At 37.8% G+C, this 13995-nt stretch overlaps 1 protein-coding gene across 1 annotated transcript in view; it reads left to right on the top strand.

Annotated features, from left to right (window-relative positions):
• The first annotated feature begins 2285 nt into the window (after window positions 1–2285).
• The window catches only part of CHRM3 (cholinergic receptor muscarinic 3), a 74059-nt gene continuing 62349 nt past the window's right edge, over window positions 2286–13995 (top strand). The window contains exon 1 of the mRNA XM_037393120.1: window positions 2286–2393. The gene's annotated coding sequence lies outside the window, so the exon portion shown is untranslated. The remainder of the gene's footprint in view (window positions 2394–13995) is intronic.

Below are 13995 nucleotides of genomic sequence, written 5' to 3'. Positions count from 1 at the left end.
TCTAGTACAGCCTATTTTAACTTGTTTGTTATAGTGAAGGTGAACACAATAAAAGTTATTATATAAATGTTATAAATAATATTATTTATATAATAAGACATCAAGGAAGGAAGCTTGCTGGCTGAAAGACTTTTGCTGAGTGACCGTTATGGTCAGCCTTTAAGGAGGGAAAAACAGTCTGAACTTGCCATACCATCCTGGAAAATCTGAGCCTTGAAGTTACTGTGGACAATCATTCACTGAAGAAATAGTGAAAAAGTACACAATTTCTGTTATCCAGCCCGCAAATAATCTTTGGAGTCTGTGTAACCCACCTATATCAGCTACCCATCACTTCAGCTACCTGGCCGTCACTACCAAAGTGCTACTAGTGCTGAAAAAGAGGTTTAGAAATACGCAGTAGAAATAACTCTACTCCTGCCAGAGACGTGCTTGAATAGGTATTCCTAATAAATTGTCTTTACAATGTTTCCTCAGTCGATAGGAACGGAACTCTTCTGAGAGCTCTAATGAGATTGGCTAAAGATGCAATGAAAACAACACCCGGAGGGATTGCAAGGCATTGCAGTTACGCAAGTGTCTATTCCTTTTAAGCAACATAGGGATCACTGTTCTTTCCCCAAAATATTTCAGAACAACGTGGAAGAGTCCCCACAGGCTCAGACTCACATCTAGTGATTTTCCTGCTGACATCGGGGCACTGTGGCAAAGTGACAGCCTAAAACACAGCTCTGCCCAATTGTGTGCAAGCCTATGAACCCAACAGACTGAGAGAGCACCCAAATCCCGCGTGCTGTTCTTTCACTGCCACGTTTACGGCTGCCCAACCTGTGCACAGCTGGGCTGGGGTCACTGCACAAGAACTGCCCTCGCTGTGGTCACTTCAGTGACAGCTTTATCCATTTGGGGGACATATCCATTTGTACCACAAAAGTACCACATGTACCAAAATGTGCCAAATGTACCACAAAAAAAGGGGCAGAAGTGGTAGTTCTTCTTGCCCTGCCAATAAGATTAAAATGCTGCTTCATTCTCCTGCACTTAAATGGAATTGAGGGCTACAGTCACTGACCAATGAAGTGTTCCAAGCAGTCTAGGCAACAACAATAACATCCAAAAAACAATGACTTTCTGTTCCAAATTTGTGGTTGCCGTAGGTTGTCTTGCTTCATCTCAGTAACTTGGAATACTCTAGATGTTTTATACCCCTCATTTGTGTGAACCAGGACATGCTGCCTCATTTACAGTCATGGAAAGAATGTGCTCAAGATCGCAGTTATGATTGTCCTGCAACTCTGCAAAGAGCTCTTAAAGTCAAACCTTTTGTAATAGTTCATTTTCTACTTCTGTGGTGCCAGTAGTGTTGTCTCTGTGAGTGCCTGTTGTGGTAACCAGCACAGTATTAGAGCTCAAAACTCCTGTAACAGTTTTACACTTTGATTCTGTATAGGATCTTACACTGAAGAGCAAGCAGCACACAAGTCATGCTGAGGAGAGTACATCTCTTGACAGTGTGCTCATTTGTATTTATATTTATCTGGTATTTTGCTTTCAGTGATTTAAAAGCAATCTAAAGTGTAAATCATATTCTCTTCCCAGTAAACCAGAGCACTCTGAAGGAGGTTGAAAGCATCAGGAGATAACAGGGGGAGCAACACTGTTGGTGTGGGCCACAGCTCACTTGCAGGGTTCTGCCGCGGTAGTGGGCATGGCCCGATGGTCCTTCTCCCACCCACTTGCACAATGCAAAGGCCAGGCAGAGCAGCAGATTGGGGAAAATGCAGCCTAAGCATCACAATTAGTGCCATAGTCTTCACATTTGCTGCATCTCTTCTGATGAGGCTTGTATTATGTCCTAATATGTTGTGCATTAGCAATTAGCATTTTTTTTTCTCTGCTTCTCTCCCCATGCTTTCCCAAGAGAAAACTTACTTGATTTTTTTAAAAAAATCTCTCTTTTGGAACCATGGTTAGAATTGGATAAAAATCAATTACACTCATTTAAAAAGGGCTAAGAGAGGGAAGTAAACCTGATGTAAGACTCCAGCAAGGTCTAGGGATTGTCAGTGAAGTCTTACTTTAATTCTCCTAAAAACTTAACTCCCTATTCAGTAAATAGGACCAGAAATCCACTGTATAGTGTATAATTTTGTAAAGATATGCTTGAAAAACTGCAGTTGCTAAGACCACAGTTACATAGTGAAATACAGTTAGGTGTGTATGAAGTAACAATATCTTTAAGAAAATCACCCTCAGGATCTCTGCTCACTGTGTTGTAGATACAGACTCTGATCTGAGCCCTCTACCATTCCTGCAGAGCTCATTTCAAAGGATCTTGGACTGCACCTGTGAGTGGCTGAGGACTGGCACAGTCCATCTCTTACACTGTACAGGTAGGATGAAAACATTCTGGTCAGGAATCATTTTTGGTTACTTGAAGCTTATAATTTACACTCCATTTGAAAAGGGGTGGTGAGTCTTATTAGTTCGTTTACACATCAGTGTTTCCATAAAAATGTTCCTTCTTCCTTTGCTTTGTGTGTTCAGTAAAGCAATCACTTCCTGCCACGGATACTCAGGGAACTTCCTTGCGCTACTTCATAAATGAAAATACTTTTTTTTTTTTTTTTTTTTTTTAAACATTTTAATGCATTTGTTCTGATTGGAAGCATATCTGTTGCATATGAAAAAACAGAAATGCTTGTTCTAAGTTGAAAATATTTATGCTAGGGTAGCTATTGTTTTATGGAATTACTAAAGAAAGATATTTCTGAAACATAAATTTTACAAGTGATTATTTCCTGTGTATGTTACACCTATTTTTCTGTGTTGAAAGGGCCAAAATCTTGACTTGTTCTGTTTAGATTGGGCAGTACAACCTGTCTCTGAATGGCTCTGCCTGGACGTGGCAGTGGAATGTATCCATCACTGTATGCCTATTACAAACAAGGTTGGAATCTGGCTCATTAAAAGCAGAAAAAAAAAAAAAAAAAAGAAGTCACCAAGTAAGAATAACAGTGTCAGTTGTAGCTATTGTATTCATCTTCCTGTGAAGATAAGTCTCTGTGCTCTGGCAAGTTGGCTGTTGCATGGACTTCTCAAACAAAGGAACTGAGGCCAAGGTGGTGACAGCACTGCTTTTGGGCACCAGGTAAGGGGGCTTTGCATGGGAGTTAGCCGTGTAAAAGTATACTGGGAGAAGATCATGTGCTAAAAACTTGACTGTGGCTTTGAATAAATCACAAGGAAGGAGCAGAATTTTGCTCTCTTCCCCTGTGAGCAGCCAAAGAGATCATGCCTGTGTGAGCCACGAGAGGCACGTACGTGCAGTCAGAAGGGGAATTATTTTCCTGGCCCAAAATTATTTCACATCTGTTTGACATGGCTTGTATATCAGAGGCTAGAACCAGAGAGGCTAAACTACACCTCACTTTCCCCTGCCAGAGCATCTTGTTGGTAAGGTCCTTCTGAAGGAAGCCTTGGGTAGCTCAGTATGATTTTTGGAAAACTGAATCTGCATGAAACACTGTAAAACATTATCACTGTGAAATAAGTACAGACATTTCTAAGTATAGACACACCCTTGTTATGGGTGTTTCTCAACCTAGGGTATTCATGGACAGCAGCTAATAGCAGGAGCAATATTGTGCACTGTGGTAGGCTTAGGAAATATAATATGATAGAAATGTGCCAAGTCTTTTTGCTGGGGAAAAAACATTAGTATGGACAATCAAAAAGAAAACTTACTAAACCTTGATTCAGAAAATAATGACGTATTTTAAAGTTTTTTGTTCTTATCTACACATTCGCAAAGGAGACGCTAAGTATCACTCAGGTTACTTAAAATGTTCCAGTACATGTGCATTTGTTGGGTTAAGATCACAAAAATTATAAACACAAGGATTCAGGCAATAATTTGATGGAAACATCTTTCTTCTCTGGCCTAAGTACTGTTCTGAACATATCACTAACTAATGTTTATCTAATTTAGGTTCTTAATTGTATTGTTTTGTGTTTCCATGTAGTATTTCTATGCTCTGCTTTCAAAACACTTGTTAAAATTTAACATTTATATACAATTTTATTTAGGTTGGTGATACAGTGTCAAAAATCAGTTCCTTTCCTTTGAACTCAGTCTGTGTTTAATTTGTATTCATCCCATGAATATGTCGGCTTAGTGTGTAGTGAGGTAAAACAAGTAGGTTCAAAGCAAAGCTGTTTCTGAGAGAACCCTGGAGAGCTGATAGTATTCTAGGAAAGGAGAGGAAAAGATTCAAGAAAACACAAGTTTAAATAACCAGGCAGGTGTAAAGGAAAGTTCTCACAGTCAAAAGACTGGTTAATCTTCTGGTGGATGTGCGTGGGGAAGTTACTTCTACGTAAATGTGTCTTTATATATGTACTATATCTGCTGTTCACATGTGACTTCGAAAGTGAAGATCCACCTGTATTTTGACTAGCCCTGACAGAGTAGAAAACAACTGATGTGTTGTGGTTCAGAGCCTTGCCCGAGAGTAGGGTATTGCAAAGCTTCACCTCACAGCAGGCGGGCAATACAGATGTATTTGGACCTTTGGCAGCTTTGAAGTTCTCTGTGATGGAGTACATGCTCGTTTTTACTCGAGATGAATAAATGTGTTACTTTCATGACTCTTAGATTCAATACAATGTTTAGTTGGTAAAGGTAGTAATAGTGGAATGATGGTCATATTTTAGAAAACAGTAAAATTCACAGGAACTAGGTTGTTCCCGGGAAGCTGTGAACGTTCAGGGGTGGAAAATCAAACATGCTATTATGTAAACTATCATTTATCTTAAAGAAATGAAAGCTAATGAAATAACACATCTGTTTCATTAGAAAAAAAAGTGCTTTATGGATATCTTTATATATCTTCAAATATCTTTAATAAAAATATCTAAATAGATACCTTTAAATATCTTTAAAGAAATCAAAAACTATAGTGATCCAATAGTTTAATTTTCAGAATGCTTTTGATACTTCACAGTACAAAGGTTCATTAATATCTCCTTAGGGAGAGGAGGAGATAGGATTACCTCATTTAAGCAAAAAACCAAAGACATTTGACTGATAAGAAAGTGAAAGCCTTACCCATAACTTTAAAGAATATTCTCCTTTCATAGATAGAATTTTAAATTTCATTAAAAGTATCCCTGTGAATTCAGTGCATTCACTTATTTTATCTTTAAATATTTGATTCTTGCTTGCATATTCTCCAAAGAAGAATAAGTTATACAGTAGATTTTTTTTAATTAGCTACCTGGACAGTTTTGCTCACTTTAGACTTTTTAGCAATATATTAATTTATAAGATGAAAAATATTAATGGAAGTGATTCATTGCCCCAGAAAAAAGTCTGCTTTAAACAATGGCAGGTTTTTTTTTATTTTGTATTATTTCAACAGCTTTGAAATGCATCACTTTATAGAATTACTTGTTTTCATCTCTACCAGTACCCAGTACTAAGTTTTTCGTGTGCTTGACTTTAGTAAAGCCTCTGTTTATAGTTTTGTGGGTGGAAAAAAAAAATAAATTTAAAGCTGTACAGTCTCAAGATATCTAGAACATAGGGGCACAATCCAACAAATACAACTTACTTTTAAGAAAAGCTGAATTAATCCTTTCAGTGAAATGCTCAGTTTGACTTCATGTAAGAAGCTGTGAGGACGTGGAGCTTTTCGTATTGCTCAGGAGGTATTCTGAGTGTGACGACTGAGAAATACGCAGGGATTTCAAAGGGAAACTGTTCCTATTAAGTTCAAAAGGAGTTTACTTGACCTTAAGATTAATCAAATTGAACCTTGTATTATTTTTGTAACATGTTTACAGAGAAACTCATTCTGCCTGCAGCACAGTGCTGTCCGTGGTACATTAGTTTCACTTTCGCCTTGCTGGAGCTCTTAAACTTTTTTTCCTGCCCACTGCACCTTGGAAATGGAATGGGAAGCAGAACCTCCTTTCATAGCAGTGGCGGTAATTTTCATCTTTGATTTAAAATTAATTACAGATTAAAAATGCAAAAAATTTGTTTGTGTGGTGCCTGCACACTCTGGACTGTTTCTTTAGCTAGCACGTGGGTGATGTTGCAGAAGTCCTTCTGCAGAGGTGGCTGGTGCAGCTGGGGCTGCTTCAGAAGGGGGCTGTGCACATGAAGGATTTCCAGGGTGCTGGAACTAGATGGAAGACCATTCTATAGCTGGCAAACATGAAGGGCTTTAGTGTAGCCTTCCTTTTGGAGTGGGAGGGGAGGGGGGAATTAGATGGGGTTGGAGCTTGATATGTTTATGAATTACATTATTTGATTTCTCAACATTGCCTTCATGATGCAGAAGATGTGTTATAGTTCTGTGTTCCTAAAATAAAGTTGCACTATATCTAGAAATCAGAACAACTGTAATGGGGAAATTCTAGCAAATAAATACTGTAAGTAGGTAGATCAAATGTACTCTTTCTAAAAAAGAGCAAAAGGAATCCCCACAAATGCATTCATAACCCCCCTTCACATTTCCTTGAGAGGCCACTGAAATTTGAGAATGAAGGTTACATGCAAGAGCATTGCAATTCTTAATCTCTCTTCTAATTCACAGAAATCCCAAATATCAAATCAAGAAGCTAATTAAAGATGCGTTTCCAGTTAAAATGAGGGTTTTTACTGAAGCGAACTCAAAAATTGCATAATGAGCCTCCATTATCTCTCAGTGATTTCAGAACAAAAGTAACTAGTCTATCAGGAAAAGATAAACTTCCTCCTGTAAAGCCTCACTCTGCAATACAAGCCTGTGATTTAAAAATGAAGTTTGAAAGCTCATACGTACTTTGGTTGCTTGCTAGTCCTTCCCAGAATGGCACAGTGGGTAGTTCTGTTCCCCGGGTTACAGCTGCACATTATGTCAGTTTGACAGGCGTGAGAATGAGCGAAGTTTTTTCATCATCCCTCAAGTGTTTTTATCCTGCCGGCTGCCTGCCTGCAAGTATGTGCAGAGCTGAATCGGTAGCCTGTGGTCTCCTCACCACTACATGGTGCTCTGGGAGTGTCTCAGATGTTCAGTGTCCAGTCTGGTGGGCTCCAGTTGTGCAGTCCTTCTCCAAGAGGCATGCCCATTCATGCTTTAAGACAATAATGCTTATAATGATAAGAAAAAGCATGCTTAATATGCACATTATGCATGATTTCTGTAAGATTCAGTTTAAGAATTTAGGTGCCTGTGGGTAGGTGTTTTCGTATGAATGAAGCAGGTAATCTTCTACTATGGCCAATGCTGATATTGCCAGTAGTCAGTGAAGTCTAAAGAATGATGTAAGTTAGCTGCTTAATTTGTTTACATAGTGAATTAAACTACCAGAGCCAGAACACAAAATCTGTGAATACATATGCTCCCTACAAAGGAAAGTTTAAAATCTGTGGATCCTATGAATGCTCAAGACAAAGTGATGACACGATATCTAGCATATTCTATGCCCTCTTGGAGATTTTAGAAAAACATCAACTGTGACCACCTATGGTCTTGTACAGACAATTGACTTACACAGACAACCGATAAAGGATAGAAACACTAAGCTGCTGTTGGAGGCTTATTCCCCCCAGATAAACACCTTTATTGAGGTTAAACCCAACCGTCATCACTATGGGATACATAGAGAAAGTATTTAGTAGAAGAGCCTGTGAAGTGAAATTCAACATTTCCCAGGTAGCCAAAAATAATGGAGTCAGCAGAGACCCCGGGTTCACGTCTTCTTACAATCATTCTGCTGCTACATCTTTTAACGTCCAATACTTAAAACTCTCCTTTCTGTGTCCCAGAGTCTCCTAGCCTGTCAGTTTTTATGGCCTTATGTTGTGCTACCTACCTGTTTTAGCTCAGTAACTGAAGAACACTGTAAATTCAAGCTAAGGATTCCTGTGCCTGACCTGTTCCACCCTGGCATTTTCCTTCATAACAGCTTCGATGAGGGAACTGCAAAACTGCATTTCCACAAGGGAACAGCCTCAGCTGCTGAAGTGTTCCTGCTCACTCATTCCTGCCCCAGCACCGTATTCTGCCATCCTCTCAGCTTTTCTGATACAGCTGCTTACAATGTCTTAACCGTATTAGTTCAATAGAAATTGAAACACAACAAAAACAAAAACAAAAAAAAAAAAAAAAGAAAAGAAATAAACCCAAAACCAACAAAAACCCTACCACCACCTTTCCTAAAAAGAGATTATTTTTACCTGGATTACACCAATGATAAAATTCATCATGTGGCCCATTACCATTTGCATTGCAGCAGTGGTGGTGTGAGAAGCTGCAATATAGGGATAGCGTATCTTTCGTGCTGGCTTCCTTGACAAAGAAAATGTATCATATAACCCTGAATCTAAAAGTTATCTTCTTTTCCTAATTATCACAATTTGTCTAACAGAAGATTAGGAGGTTAGTAGATTACCTATGCCTTCAGGCGGTTTTCCTTTTGTATTTATACCATCACAGCTGCAGAAAAGCTATTTTAAAGAACAAAATTAAAACTTATGTTTTAAAATGAATAGGTCTTTGAATAGCAAAACCCCAGACCTGTTGAATAAAAAGCTGGAAAATTTACAAATCCATATTTTCTCATACAGAAGGACTATTCATTCTCAATCCAAATTGGAAACATCAGTGTTATATTTTAGTTCTAGCCTCAAAACACAATTTTTCATGTGGCTTGAGATTTACAGATACAAAATCTGTTGTGCTTTCCTTCAGTAGTACCTTACCCGTTATCGATCTGCATGTATAAAGGTGTGCAGATACACTAAATCTGTCTTGCAAACTCTTAGTTTCAAAATGTGTTGTGCTTACTCATAATCCTTATTTGTATTTCTCATCACAAATAAACTCACAGGAGGTTGGAGCTGTGTTCCCATATTGTGGATATTTAGCTTGGTAGTAGGTACATTTGGTGCAGTTTACTTCGTGTTAGGATTGGTTCAGTTCTTAACGTAAGGTTAATAATATGAAATTAATTAGTTTTCCTATCAGCAGTCACTAATCAAATTCTTTTATTGATGCATTTTTGTGTGTCTGGTCTATGATTTATTTGTCTCTTTTTTTTTTTTTCTATTAGAAATAGAGACACAGCAAATACAGCAGGGACTGAGTAGAAGGCAAAGTTTAGGTTAGACTGCTGAGCACCATCCGGGTGGCAGGCAGGGGAGCAGCTGGGGCTCCTTGCTGTGCGGCTCCACATGAAGGCTGGTTCCCCTTTCCCCCCCGAGCTGCAGCTGTCCCTGTCTGGCAGATTATCTGGTATATGCAGATATGTAGAAACCAAATCTGATTTCCACATGCACTACCCTCAGTGGTGTCAGCCCTCTTTCCTTAAAGATTATGCAAGGGTAAATTAAATTATTTTGTTATCACAATGCTTAAAAAAACAGTTAATAAAAATGAAAATGTTTTTTAATTGCTCTCATTAGTTACAAAAATAGCTTCGTTACTGAGTTCTTTTATGTTGGACTTGACTTTTAAAAATGAACAATTTTGAAAATCCCAGTTAAATTCCATTTTTGTGTTCTAAACGTTTTCTACATTGTCCTTCATTTGTTTCCATTGATGTCCTTTCCTCATACTCCATATCATTCTCCATTTCTTTTCCTTTCCTGATTCATAGTTCTTCCTTTTTAATAGTCATTTGAAACCAACATTTGTTTGGTAAGACAGTTCATATTTATACATACTAGAATTCTAAAAATTTATCTGTGATTGAACACTAGTCCAAAGACGACTGCAAAGTTTAAATACCGCTATATGAAAGCATAAAAAATATGTTTCTGAAGAACTCTGAGTGCTTTGAAATGTAGTTTCATTTTCTATCAGAACTGAGCCTCTAAATTCTTCATATAACCTGGTAAAAATAAAATCTGCTTTGAAATGATTCAGCAACTTATCTGAAATTTTTGGTTGAGTCTCTGATGTTTCTACTTTAGCATGTAATGAAAACGTCAAAACCAGATATAAGGCCAAATAGAGGATCGCTGCATTTAATTCACGTTATGTTATAACTGTATGTTTCAGTACTTTCCATGCATTTTTCTTAGTATTAATTGGAAATGTTGGTAACAGTGGAATGCATTCAGAAACATTTTTGAAAATTCATTTAGTAGATCTGATAGATCTGTATGAAATGTAATTTGATAGATTTTTTCAGTTGATGAAAATGGTTTCTTTAGTATTTCTAACTGTTCTTTTTGCTTGCAACTTTGGGAGCCCTCATGTCTTCATGGTCTATGTACTCTGTACACAACACGTGTCTTAGGTATTAATTTACATCCAGGATCCTTACTTTTCTTACTCGGTGTAACTATATTTTAGTGCACATCTATCAGACATGCAAAATTGGGGAGGTTTCCCTTCTAACAAGTGTATGGAGTCCCTCAGCTATACACAGAGATATTACAGAAAATCTGAAACTTCAGAAGGAGCAATGAGGAAGAAAATGGTTTCATTTTCTCACGGCAATGCTATTACTGGGGACTTCTCCAGGTTTTTTTAAATGTGAAGTCATATGTTTATTTTATTATAGTGTCTTTCATGAGGCCTGTGCTCCGAAGTATAGTATACTCCCTGAATTGAATGATTGGAACAGGGGTGTTTGAGGTTTGGGGGTTTCCTCTGGCAGTTTCTGCTTTATGCTTTACATACAAAAGAGTGAAGGGTGTCACTTTTTATTAAAAGCAGTGTTTGAGTGTTACTGCCTGCTGGAGAAACCCATGGTAAAGGGAGAAGCCAAGCCAGGAGGAGTGTTTGCACTTGTGGTGATGAGGGAGATGCTTCATCCACTGAGTGAGGAAGGGCGGAGGGTTTCCAGCGCATGGGGTGGGATGCCAGGGACAGAAGGACCGAAGGAAAATGCTGCTACCCATTTCCCAAAGCCTGCAAACCCAAAGGGGAGTTGGGTGTTTCTCCTGTGCCCTTTTTGCTTCACACCTGTGGGGAACTCAGCAAAAGAGGCAATGTGTCAGTCCCTGGCGGAAAAAGGCTTCATGAGCTCTGTGTGAGGAACCAGAGGGGATGGATTTGATTCAAAACCTGCTCTAGCAAAGTGTACTTTAATCAGTATAAAATCTCATAGTACCATCCTAAGATCCACAATTAAAGGAGAGCTGAGGCTCTGTTAATTTTAGCTTTGCCCAGCTTTATTGTTGGCAGGTTGCAGACAACAGTGAGAACCATATAAGGCCTGAAAAATAAAAATAGTTCACAAATGGTTTCATGTCAAGAGCCTTTTATTTTTGAAAATCCAACCAATAATCAGATCCTTGAAACGTTCCTGTGACATATAGATAAGCATATGCTTAAATGAAATATACTTAAATGAAAAAAATCTAATTTATGATTGTCCTTCAGGAATTACATATTCAGAGAGAGAATAGAACCCCTCTAATTTCTTTCTCAGGTTCTTTTTTAAGTGTTAGGATCCTTGCCAGTGTGTCTATGTTTTTCTGACCTTTCTTTAATTGCCCTGGCATTTCCATTACAGCATTTGAAAATTGCCATTAATTTATTTGCTGAGTTGCCAATGCTTGTATTATGTTTGCCACCTACAGAGAACCGCAGTAGTACTTGCTGATACTATCACACATTATTCTTGGCTGTACTTTGGCTCAAAGAGTAGAGGGGGTCTGCGTGTCTTTTCCTCAGCTTCAGTGTTCTGTTTTTTTCTAGAGAAAATAATTTTACTGAGATACAGTGTCTCTTTCCACCCAGCAGACCAGTTTAAAAGGCTCATCTCTCAACTCATTTTTTTCAGTTTAGAGGATAACAATAGCAACTTTGAGTACCATATGTGTAAAGTGATAGATGCTGCACTGCATGAATAAAAAATTAATCTCAAGCGTATTTTTACAGTTTATTTTCATATTTGTGAATTTAAAAAATATCTTAAGCATCATGGTAGTTGAATTCCTGTCACACACAGCAAAGCAACTCGCAGATGTTAAGTGGTCTTCTGAAAGTCTCTGTCTGATGATTTTATATAGAAGAAATGTATTTTGCAAAAGTAAAATTCTTGTTAAAACTGAAATTTCCATAAAACTGAGCAGATGAAGTCATCTAACAAAAATGCTGTAATAGAACAGAGCTTTGTAGATGATGATAGACGCACTTCCCACGTGCCTATATTCAGATTGTTTTTTCTCAGCTGTATATACTTGCTTTTCTAAAAATGTAGACATTATGTGTCTCTGTTTTGCAGGTTTTTTTCCTAACTATACATGTTTTCTTTCTGTTTTAATCTGACATTATTTGCTATCTATTTACATTTTGGTTTGTATCACTATTTCATCGGTTACCGATGTCTTAAATATTTTGCCAACACCTTTGCAAACTTTCTAGAGGTATTTAGTAATCAAAATCACAATAATTAAAAGGGGATTACCAACCTGTGGTATTTAGCTCGAATTTAAATATTTATTTAAATAGAATCATGGAAATACTTTGTCCCATGGAGCCACCCACAGTTGATAGCTTCCTATTTTCTGTCAATATACATCAGTCATATACAGCAGGTACAGAGTATGAATCATCGACTAAGGAGTTTCTCACATTTATCAGGGTGTTTGGAATACCACTTCCACCACTCTTTGTATTAACCTTCATTTTCCACTTTTTTTTTTTTTTTTTTTTTCCCCATTGGCACTTTGGTGACCTCCCAGTCAGGGAGGATCTTTCCTTTCATATGTAACCCTTTCTAAAAAATGAAGATGTGAAATCTACTTATCATTTGAAATTATAGACATGGCACATATATTTAAGGTCAGGAAAGTTAATATACTATGCTTTTGTGGCAGTAGCAATACTCTGCACATCACCTGCTCCTTCGAAACACTGTTTCTGGTGATGATGCTAGTTACCTGTTCCTTGCAACCCTCAAAAAGCATACCAAAAGGTCACACTTCATACTAAGTTAAGGACCTCAAACAAAAAGATGGATTTAGGTATTGAAAATTTATTTTATTGGGAAAAACTGAAATCTAAGATTTTGCTATAGGGTATTGGAGGCAAACACAACAATGAAAATTATCTTGAACACAGACTATTTTTTTTCTATTTCTGTGTCATTTAGGACTCTTTGACACTTAAGCACCTGGACCAATTTGTTCCAACTGCTTTACAAAATACAGAACAAAAGAAAGGTGCTGGCACCAAATATGGGAATTAACACTGAAACAAATTAATAGAAAAAGCACTAGTGATGTGAGTTTGCAAAGATGTAGTGTGACTTGCTTGTGTGCAAACTTTTAACATAACAGGAATACTGTGAATCTACACCTGAAGCTTGAATCTGGATGACTGGATGTTCCAAGTGCTGCCAACACTGGGAACGTCCAAGTAAGGCATTGGGAAAGGGTAACAAAAGAACCAATACAACTGGGGCACCAAGGAACTGGTTTACAAAGATTAAAATCACAGATCTGCTTTCTAAGAGGAAGATAAGATCTGCAAGCATTTGAGGTATGTAAGCAGAAAAAGAACTGATCAGAATACTCTAGATGGATGTAGCTAGATAAGATGGGTTATATGAAAAGGACTGGAATTTGACAGGGAAGGGAAGTTTGGTAGCTATGAGATCTTTCAGCTGTTTAACAGCCTGCTTATACAAATAATAGGAGCTTTGTCATGTAAGTTTTGAATCAAAGTAAAAAACACGTTAGGGGATTAATTTTATATAGGCAGAGGAGAAATTAGATTATTTTCTAATAGTATTACATCCCTGATTAATTAACTCCTGCATAATCAGAATATAATTTTCCTTATGAGGGCTCATGACCTGTGTCTGGAGGTGCTAGAACAGCCCTGTGAGTTCAGAGGAGTCAAAATAAAGGAGATTTAGGTCCGAACCATGTAAGCATGAGAAGGACCCAGAGCCCAGTTCTCCTTGTCCCTGAATCAGCACCAGGACACTGTGGAAAAACAAGGTGCACAGCTGTTACCTTGGTTCACCTGAAAAAGCCTG

The sequence above is a fragment of the Falco rusticolus genome, chromosome 6 (genome assembly GCF_015220075.1).
Source record: "Falco rusticolus isolate bFalRus1 chromosome 6, bFalRus1.pri, whole genome shotgun sequence".
NCBI lineage: Eukaryota > Metazoa > Chordata > Aves > Falconiformes > Falconidae > Falco > Falco rusticolus.
This window is presented reverse-complemented; position numbering and strand designations above follow the sequence as displayed.